The sequence below is a fragment of the Semicossyphus pulcher genome, unplaced genomic scaffold (genome assembly GCF_022749685.1).
Source record: "Semicossyphus pulcher isolate SPU_LCO1_2020_fin unplaced genomic scaffold, fSemPul1.0.p SCAF_1, whole genome shotgun sequence".
Lineage (NCBI taxonomy): Eukaryota > Metazoa > Chordata > Actinopteri > Labriformes > Labridae > Semicossyphus > Semicossyphus pulcher.
Genome location: NW_027211603.1, coordinates 1,143,450 through 1,158,657, shown reverse-complemented (window position 1 = coordinate 1,158,657; position 15,208 = coordinate 1,143,450). Strand labels below are relative to the sequence as shown.

At 40.6% G+C, this 15,208-nt stretch overlaps 1 pseudogene; it reads left to right on the top strand.

The window, feature by feature from the left end:
* Positions 1-1,270: 1,270 nt before the first annotated feature.
* On the top strand, positions 1,271-14,948 carry LOC138588971 (up-regulator of cell proliferation-like; annotated as a pseudogene).
* The last annotated feature ends 260 nt before the right edge of the window (positions 14,949-15,208 follow it).

Below are 15,208 nucleotides of genomic sequence, written 5' to 3'. Positions count from 1 at the left end.
AGCAGATGAAGAAAACATTTCCCTCCTTTTCAAAAACATACCAACCAAGGAGACACTGACAAAAACACAAACAAATAAAGAAACACATTTACCAATTTGTCTGAACATATTAGGTGTAAAACACACAGAGAGAAACAGAGGGAGAGATTAAGAAAGGGAGAAAGAACGGGAGAGAGAGAGAGAGAAACAGAGGAAGAGAGGAAGACAGAGAGAGACATTAAGACATAAAAGGAGAGACAGAGAGTGAGTGTATGAATCAGTGTCAGTGCAGTAGCATAGCTTCTGGTGTGTGTGGAGATACAGTATATTGTATGCGGAATGAATTGACCGAAGGCACGTCATATTGCCTGCTCTGTAGGAGGTGGAGTCTCCATAGAGAGACAGACTGAGAAAGAGAAAGTGTTCTTCTGGCATATCAAATGCTTTCAATTTCAGAGCTGTATAAAAACCACAGCTGATACAGACAGCCTCAGACTTTCCTGCAGGCTGATGTCTGGTGAGTTTAAGTGAAGCTTTATTTGTTATTTGGTCTGATAGTTCATCCTAATATATTGGAATTAGCTAACTTTGGTTGTGCTCACTGGATGACAAAAACAAAGGACAATATCTATAACTGTGTATTTATTCTGTTTTAAATTTTATTTTAATTACTAATGCATTTCTCCTTTTTTTTTGGTGTTGTGGAGAAAGTAGTTAAATGTTAGAATAAAAAATGCTGCTGGTAAATCTCATAGAGAGGCTTAATCCGGTGAAGTTTTTGTGAAGAATGGTTGTAATTAGCCTGTTTGTTTTTTCTTCTCCTCTTTTTATAAATGTTTACTCAAAGGTTATCAACCTACTAAAAGATCCAGACGATGTGCTGCACTTGTTTATTGGAAAACTTCAACAAATGAATAAAGGACTTGAATTACCGCCTTCCTCTGTTGTCTTCTTTTCAAGTTCAGGAAATCGGAGTGCTGCACCTAATCATGAAACTAAAAAGATCTCTTTTCTTTCTTCAGGTTTTCACGGATCAGTCCCACCATTTTGACACAGGCGACACAAGAAGAACATGCAGGTAAATTTCCACTTTGACTTTTTAAACACAAACAAATGCTTTTGTTTTAAAAGAATATCATTTAATTTGTTAATAGAGGAGTTCAAAAGCTTCTTGAATCAAGATTACATCAATAAAAAGGTTAAGAGATAATTTAACTGGCACCGAAGGTAAAAGAAAATGACAAATTCTCACCAACTGCTGCAGAGACCTGGAGCCAGATGTGTAAAGAACATGAAGGTACAAAAACATTTATAAAATCAGAGAAGGTTTTTAAAGTTGTTTTAAACATCCAAACAGAGAAAAACTTTTAATGTGGGACATCAGACAGACTGAGCAGGTTGAAGCTGGACTGGTTGTATTATTCTATTATTTATTTTAAATAATAATGCTACCTGGTGATTTCATTAAATCAAGGGTTCCCAACCTTTCTGACTACACGGACCAGACAGTAGAAATACTATTTTTTTCGACACGCATGCGCATAAATCACGGTCACAGGCACGGACATACACACAGATCGTATCTGTATTTATTCAGTGAGGAGACTGCATCTAAGTTTTTTTTTTAATACGGGACGAGCCGACGAGAGTGACGGCGCGATCCATATGATCCATAGTGTGATCCTAGCAGTTTATCTCTAGCAGTGAGCAGTTTATATCATGCAGCGCAGTGACTGATCTGTGTGTTCTCAGGGTCTGCCCCTGACTTAATAGCGTTGTTTTCGGTCCCGTATTTCCGTGAAAACAATTTAAAAAGCATAAAAAACGTCTTCACACGCTGTGACTGAGATGAGCCGGAGGTGATCTAAGCGGAGTTCATCAGTTATCACACCGCGCGGGGAGGAGACAGCCGTTAGGAGAGGAGCAGATATGACGCAGACCTGAGTGTGTTTTGATGCTCATACCTGAATCAATAACGTTGCGATCCGTCCGTATTTCTGCGCACAGTTAAAGTATAAACTTCGTCTCCACAGGCTGCCATATGCCCATATGCTGTGTAGTTCATATATTTCACTGATGAACACAGAGCTTCAGAGGAGCATCAGGCTTCTTGATCAAAGTTTCATGGGATGCGAAGCCAGGGTTGCCAGGTCCGCGCTTTTTCCACCTGAATCCGGCAACTTTTGAAGTGTCTTTAGAGGCGCGAGGAACTGTGTGGTTGCACACTTCACACAGCCCATTCGACGGTTCTGACTCGCCGTATGTTTGGAATGTCACAGAGACCTATTGGGTTTCGCGGCCCGGTGCTGAACAACCTACGGCCCGGGACCGGTTCACGGACCGGGGGTTGGGAACCCCTGCATTAAATAGTTGGATATAAAAAAGTGAGTAATTTCGTGCAGTTCACTGGGATCATTTCTCCCTGTAAAACAAGGTAGAAACAGAGGGATCACAGAGTTATTTTTCCATTGCTTTTGTACTGATAATTGAGATACTGCACAATACAGCAAGGATGTTTTGTGAATTCACTTACTGGAGTTATAAATAGTGAACAGAAGAATCGACATACAAATGTATGTTTAAGGGCACTTATGTTCTAAAACAGAATCAAGGGTATGTGCGGCTTCCTCAGTCTGACAAATGCATTCCCATGTGCTCCTCTGTAGGTGAAAAATGTGACATGTTTGTAAACCAAACCCCTGAAGGGGGGTCTGGGCCATCCACAGATTTGGCAAGTAACGTCACTATAGACACTAGTTTGCCAAAGTTAAGTTAACAAAATGTCATATTACATTAGCAGCAATTTAAAGAAAGGGCTTACCTGAAAATGATTCTATAAGTTTACTGTTTTGATTGATCTGATTGGGTTGTTTGTAACTGATCTGCAATGAATCTCCAGAACACAGTGTGTGACTCTGTAAACTAAACAGACGGTATTTGTTGTTGCCTCTAGGTTTGAAAGCACAGGAGAGTTAAAGGAAAAGTCTGACCATGTCTTCACCGAACATGGAAGAAGAGCCAACAGGTACACTCCCTTTAAAATACTTCTACATGTTCATTCAATCTGTCAGCCTTTAGTTACACATTGTAAGCCATAAGTTATCTATGAGCTATTTAAGCCACAGACAACAAACGTGACAAGTGAGGTTCTGAGGGCAACATATGACTGCCCCACCTGCATGACAGCACAAACAGCAACCAACGTAAACATGAAGGATAATTTAGTCAATATTAAACCATCTCCAAGAACTGATCAATACTTGTCAATTTTTGTAAAAGGGCAGCAAACGGACAGCATGAAAAGCTACCTTGTGGTGTTTTTGATTTGATCTGTAGCGCTCTGGGGCACATTATACACTGAACATTATCTGAATGTTCAGGATCATGCGTCCATCATTATAAATAGTCCAGTGACAGTGTCCAGTGTTTCCCCAAAGATTTTTTTCTGCAAAAAAGTGTGAAAATTACATTTTTGTGCCACTGGAAGGTATTTAGTGAGTTCACAGACACAAGCTGTGTTTAACGCATGGGCCAAACTGCATGTGTGTCAGTCACATAGCCTCTTGCTTTTCATAAACAGATAAGAGCAGCGACACAGCGCGTGACAGCTGCAGGGCTCAGGTGCTGACTTAGTGCCGCACATCTAGAGAATAGAAGGACTGTCTATTTTAACCTTGAGCTGCTTGAAGTCCGCAGCAAAAAATGCTACAAAAATGATCAGAGGTACACATTGCCATAATGCCAGCAATATTACTCATTTCACAAAAGTTTTAATATCCATAACTGTAGCAGTGCCTGAATTGCGTGTTTCAAATTGGGGAGGATTTTTATCTCGGATTGCAATCAACTGTCTCAGAATCTCCTTTCTCAGTTTTCATCTCTAACTGCATCCGTGTCTTTTCTTTCCCTTTAGCTCCGTTTTCTTTTCTCCATGCTCTATTCTTCTCCTGACTTAGGCTCCTCTGCTTTATCTTTGCAGCTCTTAAAATAATCAAGTGTCAATCCAGTTTTGTGTGTTGAATCCAAATTCACATATCATCACAGTGTTCAGTGACTTGGCACTAGAATTTTCACTGAACTTTAGTATGGCTGTATGAATCTATTGTCTCTTTCTGCTTCTCCTCTTAGTGGTTATGTCTGACCTGCATCAGTGTCCTTAGTCTTTATTTTTGTGGCTCCCTCTTCTCTTTTCTCTGGGCTCTATCCTAGCAAGTTCAGTGGCATTAGCCATAATTTTTTGGGTAAATCTGCGTTTTCACGTTTTCTTTGTAATACTGCTGTATGAGAAACGGCATGATAGTGGCGACATAAAGTTGATGTTTGTAACATCGGCTGTTGAACGCCATAGCTCCGTACATTTAACAAATCGAGAAGCTTTTTCACAGTTTTTTAATTTTGAGCCACACGTATAATCTGAGCCAGTTATGCTGGAACTTGTCTTGACTGCTGCTTCCACTGAGTAACGTTACAGATGCCGTTTGAGGATGCTCAAGTTTAACTTAGCCTTAACAAATCGGCACTACCGTTGGCGCAAAAAGGGGAGAGTGTGCTGAAAACGGGCTGAAGATGGGCAGAAGACGGTGCGTCTCATTGTGTGCCTCCCGCCTATCTGCCTGCTTCTGCTCTGATTAAAACATTATCTGATTATTTGACAATGCATGTAAATACATGCAGGATTTTTCCGCATTATGAGTGCTAAATTAACAGAAAGTATGCGCAATCCCGTGCTGAAATTCAAATAAAGATACATATTTTTTCAACTCACCAACTGCCTCAATACGTTTAATGTCTCAATTAAATATGAATACAATTTATATTTAAAGAACATGAAGTATTTGATTGACATTCATTTTAAAAGGCAATGATAAGACATAAGCCTGACAGCATCGGCTCAGCAACAGCACTGAAGCTGATATACTGCCTGTGTGGACACCTCAACAGTAGCTGCAGCAGTTTAGTGAGGCGCTGTTCAGCTGTAAGGTCCCTGGTGTTAGACACATATTTGTACACAGCCGCATAGTTATATTGAATAAAATGAGGAGTTTAGCTTATTAAATCATAACAGAAAGATTTTGGCTAAAAGCTTGTGCATGAATAATTTCAAAAGCTGAAACTTTTTGTCTTTTTATCTTGACGCCCCTGTAAACCCAAATCCACAAAATCCCTCAAACTGTGTAATTTAGGGTCGTATGTACACACTAGTAAGCATCTTAAAAGTTTTATAAATTAGTTTTAATCCAAACTCCAGTTATTGCCATTCTTTCTTCGTTAACTTCCCTGACGCTGGGGTTAAATTGGGTGTGGTTATGTATGATATTTATCACGTCAGAAATTTCCTTGAGCCAATCAACCGCAGTTGCCCCGCCCTCACAGGTGCAATAAGACTTCTCGGCTCGCGATCAATTTTCCTCTCTGAGTCTGAGCTAACTCCTGTCCACACACCCTGAACGTCTCTGCACATACCTGTTGCAATTACCTAACGATCGCCTTTTTCCCCATCATGCCTGTGTGTGCTGTCCCAGGGTGCACATCCACCATCTGAGATGACAACGTGTCATTCTTTTATTTTGTAAATGTGGCGGACTTGGAGAAGCAGCAGTGTTTCCGCCACATACATTTAGTGAATTGTTGCAGCCGCTGCTTCAGAAGTTGTGATTAAACGACTCTTTGGAGATTCCTGCTTCAAATCAACGATCGTCCATCCTCTCCTCATTGAGGAAGAGCACTGAAACTGTGAACGCGAGAAGTCTTGGACACTAAATAAACAAAAGCGGGACAAGTTTACTTCTAACGGCAAATGATGGTCCGCTCCGCATCGCTGACATCTGCATACATGTGCAGTTCTAACACGCAATGTAAACAATCCAATCCTACATCAGCTGTGCGCTCAGTATCAGGTGTCAATCAACATGGGATCTGCCACGCCTACACAGTCCGGAGAAATGGTCTGAACAGCTTTTTTCTCGATGTTCTGAACATTTATTTTCACTCAGATTTTTGTGGATGCTTTATGACACACTCTGATATCATATATGCATTTTTGCGATTTGAAGCCGAGTATGCAGGGCCTTTAAACTTTGACAAATTCAAAGAAGAAGAATACAAAGAATAAATGAAGATTGTGTTTTTTCACTTTCTTGCATAGTTTGATTTTACAGATGATACATGATGGACTGATGGAAAGATAAAAAGTTAGTTTTGTTTTTAAATTTACAAATCTTTTGGACCCAATCTTGCTCCATGCCCTTGTAAATAGCCCATAATACACCAAAAAATGAAAATGGCTGACTTCCTGTGGGGTTCTGGGTTTGGCTCAAACCAAAATGCATACAGCATTGTGGGAACTAATAAGTTAAAATATTGAACAAGGTGCCATGAAGCCATTTTGCCACACATGCAAGACCTATACCACATAAATTTTAGGGATGCACCGATCCAAATTTTTAGGTCCTGATACCGATCCGATAACTGGGCTTTGGGTATCTGCCGATACCGAGTACCGATCCGATACCAGTGTAAAATTAATAACCTTTATTCCTCTTTCTGAGTATGAGACTGGTAATCATTTGTGTAAGGCAACATCTGGCTTTCTAACTTTGTAAAACAAAATGAAATAAATACACATATATAAATATCGATTGTTATTTATTATAACAATTCTAATTGTGTACCAGCAGTTTGGTGAATTTTCTTCAAAACTAACAGGAATTATAATAACTGTAAACCTTTCCAAGGCAAGGGATTGGTCAGGAATTCAAGTATAAAACAACTGCATCAAATGAGAAGAAAATGTTACATTAAATCCCAATTATCTAACAAAATAGTGCAAAAAAATACAGTTCTCTACTAGTAGTGTAAACAAGTAGCCTTGTACTCAAAATTCTTAGTAAACATTTAGTGCTAATAGAAATTTAAATTCATGTATAAAATAATATAGCACTAATAGCAGCTGAATGAATATAAAAGTTAAATCAACATTCACAAAAAGATGCAACTTCCTGAACAAACCTGCAATATATAAACAAGAATCAAAACTCTTTCTAAACATTTTGTGCCAAACAATATTTGAATTACAGTATAAAATAAAATAGCTGCTGATGTGTGATCATAACAGTACCTCTCTTACTGTTATGATCACACATCAGCAGCTATTTTATTGCTCAGTGTTCACTAAAGCAGCAATGACAGATTCTTTCTCATAAAAACAAGCATTTCTGCTCTCTCTGCAGTTAGTCTGTTTCTCTTCTCATCCACAATGTTGGACACTGAGCTGAACAGTCTCTCGCTCTCGACGCTAGTGCAGGGGGCGCTGAGGTATTTTGATGCAGAGGCAGCAAGGTCAGGAAACCTAAGTCTGTTTATCCCCCAGTACTGGAATGGGTTGTCTGATGCAGGAATAGTTGGTTCTGTCAAATATGCCTGCACTTGGACAAAAGCAGTTGAGCTGCTTGCTGCACCAGGATCCTCCCGCTCCTCCAGAATTTCATCAAGTGCTTTCATAAAGCTGCTCTTGCTTGTAGTGCTTGGTGGTGCTGCATCCACACGGGGGGCCTTTTCAGGTGGCTCTGAAGCCTCTGATGCTCCAACTTTGGTTCTCCTCTGTTCTTCCACAAAGTACTTGGATCAGTGCATCTTTTGCACGCTTTAAAGCATCTGCACTTGTAAAGTATCTGGGGGGAAAAAATCAACATTGTGTCAATTACAGGCTGGTCAAAAGTAATGCATCGTAGAAGTGAAGAAAGTAATGTAGTGTAGGTGTATGTAAAAAATTATTTATACTGTGTGTAATTTATTTTTATATTTTCTTTAAATTTACATCATGAAATTTTACCTTATTCATATGCATTGTACTTTGTTTGTGTTGGGGAGAGAGAAATCTTATATATTTTATTATATAATAGGTTTACAGTCTTACCTGTCTTTGTATCTTGCGTCAAGCAGAGTGGCAAGAGAGTACAGGGGTTCATCTTCCACGGTGCTGAAGCGTCTGTTGACAGCTTGTAGAAGGGTCATTTTCATTGTTTTAATCCCAGAGTCCTCCTCGTTTTCTTTAGCCAGGAGACGTTTGAGAACAGTGACAGATGGAATCACATCAGCAGTGGTGGAGGTGGATGAGCTTACTTTCCTGGTTAGCTCTTCAAATGGTGCCACAACAATCATAGTTTTCTCCAGCATGGCCCATTGGTTGGCGGTCAGTGTCGTGGGCAGATCATGGTCGGCAACATAGGCAGAAAGGGCTCGCTTCTGTTCCAGAAGACTCTCTATCATAAAATAAGTGCTATTCCACATTGTCTTGATGTCTTGTTGCAGGCGTTTAACAGGCATCTGCATCTCGATCTGAATGTCTTGTAGGCGTGAATATGCAAGCTGAGATTGTTTAAAATGTCCCACAATCTGTCTACCATTTACAATGGCATCACTCACACTCCGCTGTGACAGTAAACCCTCGTTGACTACGAGCTGCATTGTATGTTCAAAGCAGCCTAAGCTATGCACTCCCATGTTTTCCATGGCTTTTTTCATGTTACTAGCATTGTCCCTCAAAATGACATGCACTTTAGTCAACAGAATATGCCACTGATCAAGCATCACCTTCATGGCGACCGAAATCGAGTCGCTGGTGTGTGATCCGCGGAAGTTTTTAGCGTGAAGCACAGCACTGTGCGGAATGAAACTCGCGTCCAGCCAGTGTACAGTTAAACTTAAAAGTGACAACGGGGAAACGTCAGAGCTCCAGATATCTGTGGTGAAGCTCATCGCGGTTACATCTTTTAACTCTGTCGATAAGTGTTCACACACTTTCTTGAAGAGTTCAGGCAGAGCAGTCTCAGAAAAATATTTACGTGATGGCAAACTGTACTGTGGTTCCAAGTGTTCAAGCAGGCGGCGGAATCCCTCGTTTTCAACGACTTGCAGTGGCTGCTCGTCCAAAACAATAAATTGGAGAACCTTCTCTGTTATTTTTCTTGCTTTCAAACCATCACTAGGAAGTTTTTCATGTCTTTGCAATGCAGCCGACAAAGTTAGCTGCTTCGTTTCGTCTGCCTTATTTGTTTGGCTGAACTCTTCGTATTCTTTTGCATGATGCTTCTTGAGATGCTTGATTAGGTTAGTTATTTAGCAATGCTACCACCACCCCTCGAAACATTTGCTTTGCAAATATTGCAAGTAGCTGTAGACGTTGTTGGCGTAACAAGCGTAAAATGCCTCCAAACTGCTGAGCCTTTGTTTTTAGCTCCCTCCATGGTAGCTCTGAGCTCTCGCAAAATGCACACGCTAACCTGACCGCTTATGACACGTGACGTAGCATGTGGTTGTTGTAAACACACAATAGCATAGAACTGTATATAATAGATCGGCCCCATAGATCGGCCCATTGTAACAGATACCCGATCTAGCTTTTTGAGTCAGTATCGGACAGAAATCCGATATCAGTATCGGATCGGTGCATCCCTAATAAATTTGCAATGCAGCGAAATTTGCTTCATAACACACAACTTTCATCCTTTTTAAAAAGTGTTAAATGTTATTTCCATACTGCTGGTTAACACTGGAAGCGTGGCGTGAGCGTGGCGACAGCGGGATGTTGTGATTTTAAATGCATGAAAACAGGTTAGAGTGTTTACACCGCTGGCGTGAGTCGCGTGTGAGAATATTTTTACCGCGAGCTGCTAGCGGTTCTTGGCCAAAATACACACTGAAAGTAAGTCTCATGTAGGCCATGAATGCATAATGTAAGTAAAACATGAATAAATATCAGGTTATGGACGTTATTATTTCTCATGCGATATGATTCTGATTCTGATCTGTAAAGCCGCCCTTAGTCTGCTAGGCAGGGCTAAAGAACAGAAGCAAACACGGATTCAACATGTATTACGTCAATGTGCATCAAGAGTGTACCACACAGTGTAAATTTCATGTAAATGGAATGATGTTACAAAATGCTTAATTCCTCTGACCAGAACTTTTTTAGATTTCAGATTCACAATAATCCTCTTTTCCAATTCTAAAAGTGCAAAAATAATGTATAGAGCAAGAAATTAAGAGAGCATTCTGTTGTTCAGATTAACTGCTCAATTGTCTTTAAACTCCACAGACAGAAAGGTCAATCACAATGCACATTGACCCCTGCAGCAGATGTGTCTGTGTAAAAGCTGTTAATGTCTCAGATAAATTAGTCTGAAAACACACTTTTAATCTATTTAATGTTGCCCAGTAACTGGACCTGTGAATGACATTTGAAATAGCCACTTGCTGTTGTAAACTTGTCCTTCTCTTTTTCTTTGACAGTCCTGATCAACTTTCTCTCAGAACATGGACTGAACAAATTTTATCCCAACAAGCTCACACTCCGGTCTCTCTTGGAGATCAACAAAAGCAGTGTGTATGATGAAGCTGTTACCTCACTGGAGGACATACCATGGTGTTTTCTCAGAAAACTATTTAAAATCAATGCAGAATGCAGGAACTTCACACAACTATCCAAGAATGATGATGAGGAAGAGGAAGAAAATGATGACTTTGATCTAGACCTTTATACTGTAGAGGACTCTGCAGACAATAAGGTGAGCGCTCTCGACCTCATAGTAGCACTCTTCCTTTGTGCTGACAGCTTCTTACAACAAGAAATGGCCCTCAAGATGTCAATGTGCCAGTTTTCAGTCCCACTGCTGTTGCCCCATGGAAACAAGAGTCAATGTACCTTGATGCTGTGGGCTCTGAGAGACATCGTCAAAGAGTGGTGTCCACATGATATGTCGGAATCAAAGGGGTTTGTTGAGGACAACATTGCCCAAGCAGATATACCATTCTTCTCCTTTGTGAGGCTGAAAAACTGCAGTTTGTCCAAGTCCCAGTGTTTGAATCATGTTCTCAGCCTTGGCCAGTTCAATAACATGTTCATACACAAAGATATGAAAGGAGGAGCCAATGAAAAGAGAATTGCCAACGGATTGGTAGAGGTTTGCTGGTACCTTCCCTGCGGCAGAGAAAATCTTGACAAATTTCCCAAACCAATTGCCTTTGCCAATCTGAGAGGAGACATTGGTCAGTCACTTACACAGTTCAGTTTTCTTTTTCAAGTGTCAACTGCTACCTTTGTATTCCTGGACAAAGTCGAAGAAGAAGAGCCCAAGATTCTGACTTCTCTTCAAGATGTGAGATCCAAACTGTTCTTGGTGGTGAACCGAAAAGCACAGAATGCTGAAGAGGACATGATGTCTGTCAGGACAACAGTGAAAGAATTAGATTTACCAAAGACCAGTGTGAAAACCAAAAACCCCCAGGTAAATGTGGTCGAGTTTTCAGAGAAACTTTGTGCAACCATCAAGAAATCACTGACTTCTGTAAAAACTACAATGAAAATTGAAAATATGCTCGACAAGGCAGTTGAACTTGGTCTGTCTGAGGATGAATGCACAAGTGACAAGCAGAAGAAGGCAGCTGACGAGATAGTGAAAGGAATTGGTGTGTGGCCTGTACCAGACTACAAGAACCAGCAACTTCCTCTGCAAGGTGTTAACTGGAAAAGGTTATCTCAGTTGGAGATGGAAGAATGTAGGTTAAAAAGAGTTGCTGATCTCAGTCTGGAGGATTATAAATCTCAGCTACGATCAGAAAAACAAGAGATTATGAAGGACCTTGGCAAACACAAACTATCCAGAGCTATGAATCGTTTTCTTGAACAATTATCCACAAGTGACAAAAAGGAAAGAGATTTTTTCCTGAAGTGGATGAAGCTTAAACTGAATGCACATCTGCAGCCTGCCATGCAGTTATCATTACTGCGTCAAAAGTTGACAGAAGAGTGCAACAAAAAGAACAAAGACCAGAAAGAGATTACAGAGTTGGATCAGGCTTTGCTGGGGAGCTCTTTGGGAATAGAGCATTACATGAGAGAGATGGGACTGATGTATGAGTTTTCCTCACAGTCACAACACACTGATGATAAAATAGCTCATCTCCCTGCTTTGGCTGCTGAAATGCTGTTGGATGGATATCCTTTAGAGATACTCGATGGAGATGCTTCCAACATCCCACAGAGATGGGTGACAGATGTGCTGATGGAGCTCCACAACAAGGTTGGAGGGAAGAGCCGACTGTTTGTGCTGACTGTGTTAGGTGTTCAAAGCACAGGGAAGTCAACACTCCTCAACACCATGTTTGGTGTGCAGTTTCCTGTCAGCAGTGGCAGATGTACAAGAGGAGCCTACATGTTGTTTCTCAAAGTAGGTGATGACGTGCAAAACAAGTTGAACTATGACTTTGTGGTTCTCATTGACACAGAGGGTCTAAAGTCCCCTTGTTTGGCACAACTGGAGGACAGTTATGAGCATGACAACCAGCTGGCAACCTTTGTCATTGGCTTAAGTGATGTCACCATTATTAATTTGTCTGGGGAGAACTCAACTGAAATGAAAGATGTGCTGCAAATAGCAACTCATGCGTTCTTGAGGATGAAGCAAATTGGAAAAAAGCCCATTTGTCATTTTGTGCATCAAAATGTTGGTGGAGTTTCTGCCCACGCAAAGACCATGACAGAGAAAAAACATCTCTTGGACCAACTCAATGAAATGACACAAATTGCTGCCCAAATGGAAAAGCAGGACAGTATGTTATTCACTGATGTGCTGGACTATGACATAGAAAAAAACAACTGGAACATCCCAGGACTCTGGCACGGGACGCCACCAATGGCACCAGTGAACACAGGTTACAGTGAAGCTGTGGCAGATTTCAAGAAACAACTCTTAGAAACAGTGAAAAGAGACAAAGCTGCTGATTTGTCACAGATCCCTGAGTTTCTAGAGTGGATGAGAAGTCTCTGGAGAGCAGTGAAGTTTGAGAACTTCATCTTTAGTTTCAGAAACACTCTTGTGGCTAATGCCTATGACAACCTGTGCAAAGAGTTCATTCAGTGGGACTGGGAGTTCAGAAAAGAGATTTCCTGCTGGCAACAAGAAGCTGAAATGGAAATTTTAAATGCTGACGATGAATCTTCGCTTCGTCAGTTGAATGAACTGATTAAATCAAAAAAATCAGAGTTATCCAACAAAATAGAAGAACAACAAACAAGAATGCGTCAGAAACTCGAGGACTACTTCAAAAGGAAAGACAGACGTGTGCATCTGATTGAGAAATACAAAAGTGACTTTTTCAACAGAATCAAGAGTCTTGGAAATGAAATCCAACATTCAGCTGACAATGACTTGGAGTGTGCAGTTGAGCACAAAAAAAGTTCAAAAGAGGCTGAAGACCTTCAAAGAAAACACAGAGAAGTGATTGAAGAACGGGTTATGAAACTCTTGAGTGACTGCAAAGACTGCACACCATCTGATGAGGAATTGGAGGAAGAGTTTGAAAAGATGTGGGCTGAAGTCACTGTAAATATCGCTGGCCTCCAAGAGAAAAACATATCTGCTGCAGTACTTGACCAGTTGAAAACACATTTTGGAAACCTTAATGTCAATGAGGAATTACAGAACATTGGAGACCTAAAAGAAATTGGGAAGGATCCATTCAAGGTCAAAACTAAACATGTAAAGAAGACAATTAAAAACCTCTTCTTTCAGAAAGATGTAAAGAGACAATTGCAGAGCCTGGCAGACAGTGTCATTGATTCTTGCACACGGTTTGTGGATGATACTGTTAAAACAGACAAAGATTACCATGATTCATTCACAAGGGATCTTCTGGAAAAAATAGATGAATCCCTTAAGCAAGGCAGGAAGCTTTTCAAGCCCAAGTTTGTTATTGACCTGAAACTTCACATGTGTGGAGTTGCTTCAAGAAAGTTCCTTCACATGCACAGAAAATACTTGGTTAGTATGGACCCGAAAATTAAGCTGGAGAAGAACAAGAAGCAGTACTTGTCAGTTTTTATTGATTTATACAAACAGAGAGATCACTGCCAACGCAAAGCAACTGATTATGTCAGATTGTGCATCAAACCTGCTGTTGAGGATTACATCAGTAGATCTCTGGGCGTAGACATTGTGGAGGAAATTCTGCAAAGTTCCCATTCAGCAGAGTACAGTTCACGCTCCTTTTTCCAATACAACATTCAGGAGGAGTTGCTGCAAAAAGAAGACTTTGAAAGTTTCGTCAAGTACATTTGCAAGTATGAAATATTTGTTAAGGATTGGATATTTCAGCATGTCCTGCAAAAAATGTTAGAGGGCAAAACTTTGTGCAAACTGAAGACTAAAATTCTGCAGGTCATAGTTGACAAAATCACAGAAGCTTTAACAAAGGCCACAAAAGCAAAGGATGGACGTCTTCTGCCAGATAACAAGGAAAGCATCCCAGAGCTCACCTCCAACATGCGCAAGTATTTGATCAAAGACATCTCAATTTCAATGGAGGATGAAAAAACCATCCTGTTTCAAATCCAAAGCACATGCCGTCCATTTACAGAGAGCCTCTTTAAATCATTAACTCAACTGAAGGAAGAGCTGCAGGAGGAATTCTCTAACTCTGATGACATCACTGATACTCTGAACAAACTTCCAACCAAACCACAAGACGAGCTCTTTAAGCAGGTGTTTGGCTGTGGGCAACAATGTCCATTTTGTAAAGTTCCTTGTGAGGCTGGAGGCAAAGAACACGACAAGCATCATGCAGCTGTGCATCGGCCACAAGGGCTTGGTATGTACAGAATTATAGACACTCAGAAGCTGTTAGAAACCTTGTGTACAACAGATGTGCAAAGCGAACGTAAGTTCAGAAATGCAGACACTGAAGGGGAGTGGCATCCTTACAAGGAGTACACCAAGTTCTATCCAGACTGGCACATTCCTCCTGACAGCACCATAGAGGCCTCTGACTACTGGAAGTATGTCCTGGTAAAATACAACAACAGATTTGCTGAAGAATACAAAGCCGAGCCTGCTGATGTTCCAGAGGCCTGGAGGAGCATCACAAAGGAACAAGCACTGCAAGGCTTAAAAGATGCCTTCGACGTAAAGTGAACAATTCACAATCCTGACAAATATCTTCAAACTAAACAACATTTAAACATCGTGGAGTTTTTTGGGTGTGCAAATGTTCAAAAGAAGAAGAGGAATAGCAGAATCATACGGGACTGAAGACATAAGGGCACTCAGCAAAACAATGATTCAAATTAAACATTTTATGAAGTTCAATTATGATCAACTTGGTTGCAGCGTTCTCATCACTTAGAGAAGCTGAAGTCTTCACAGTAATTTATACTGTATGAATTGTTTCCTAT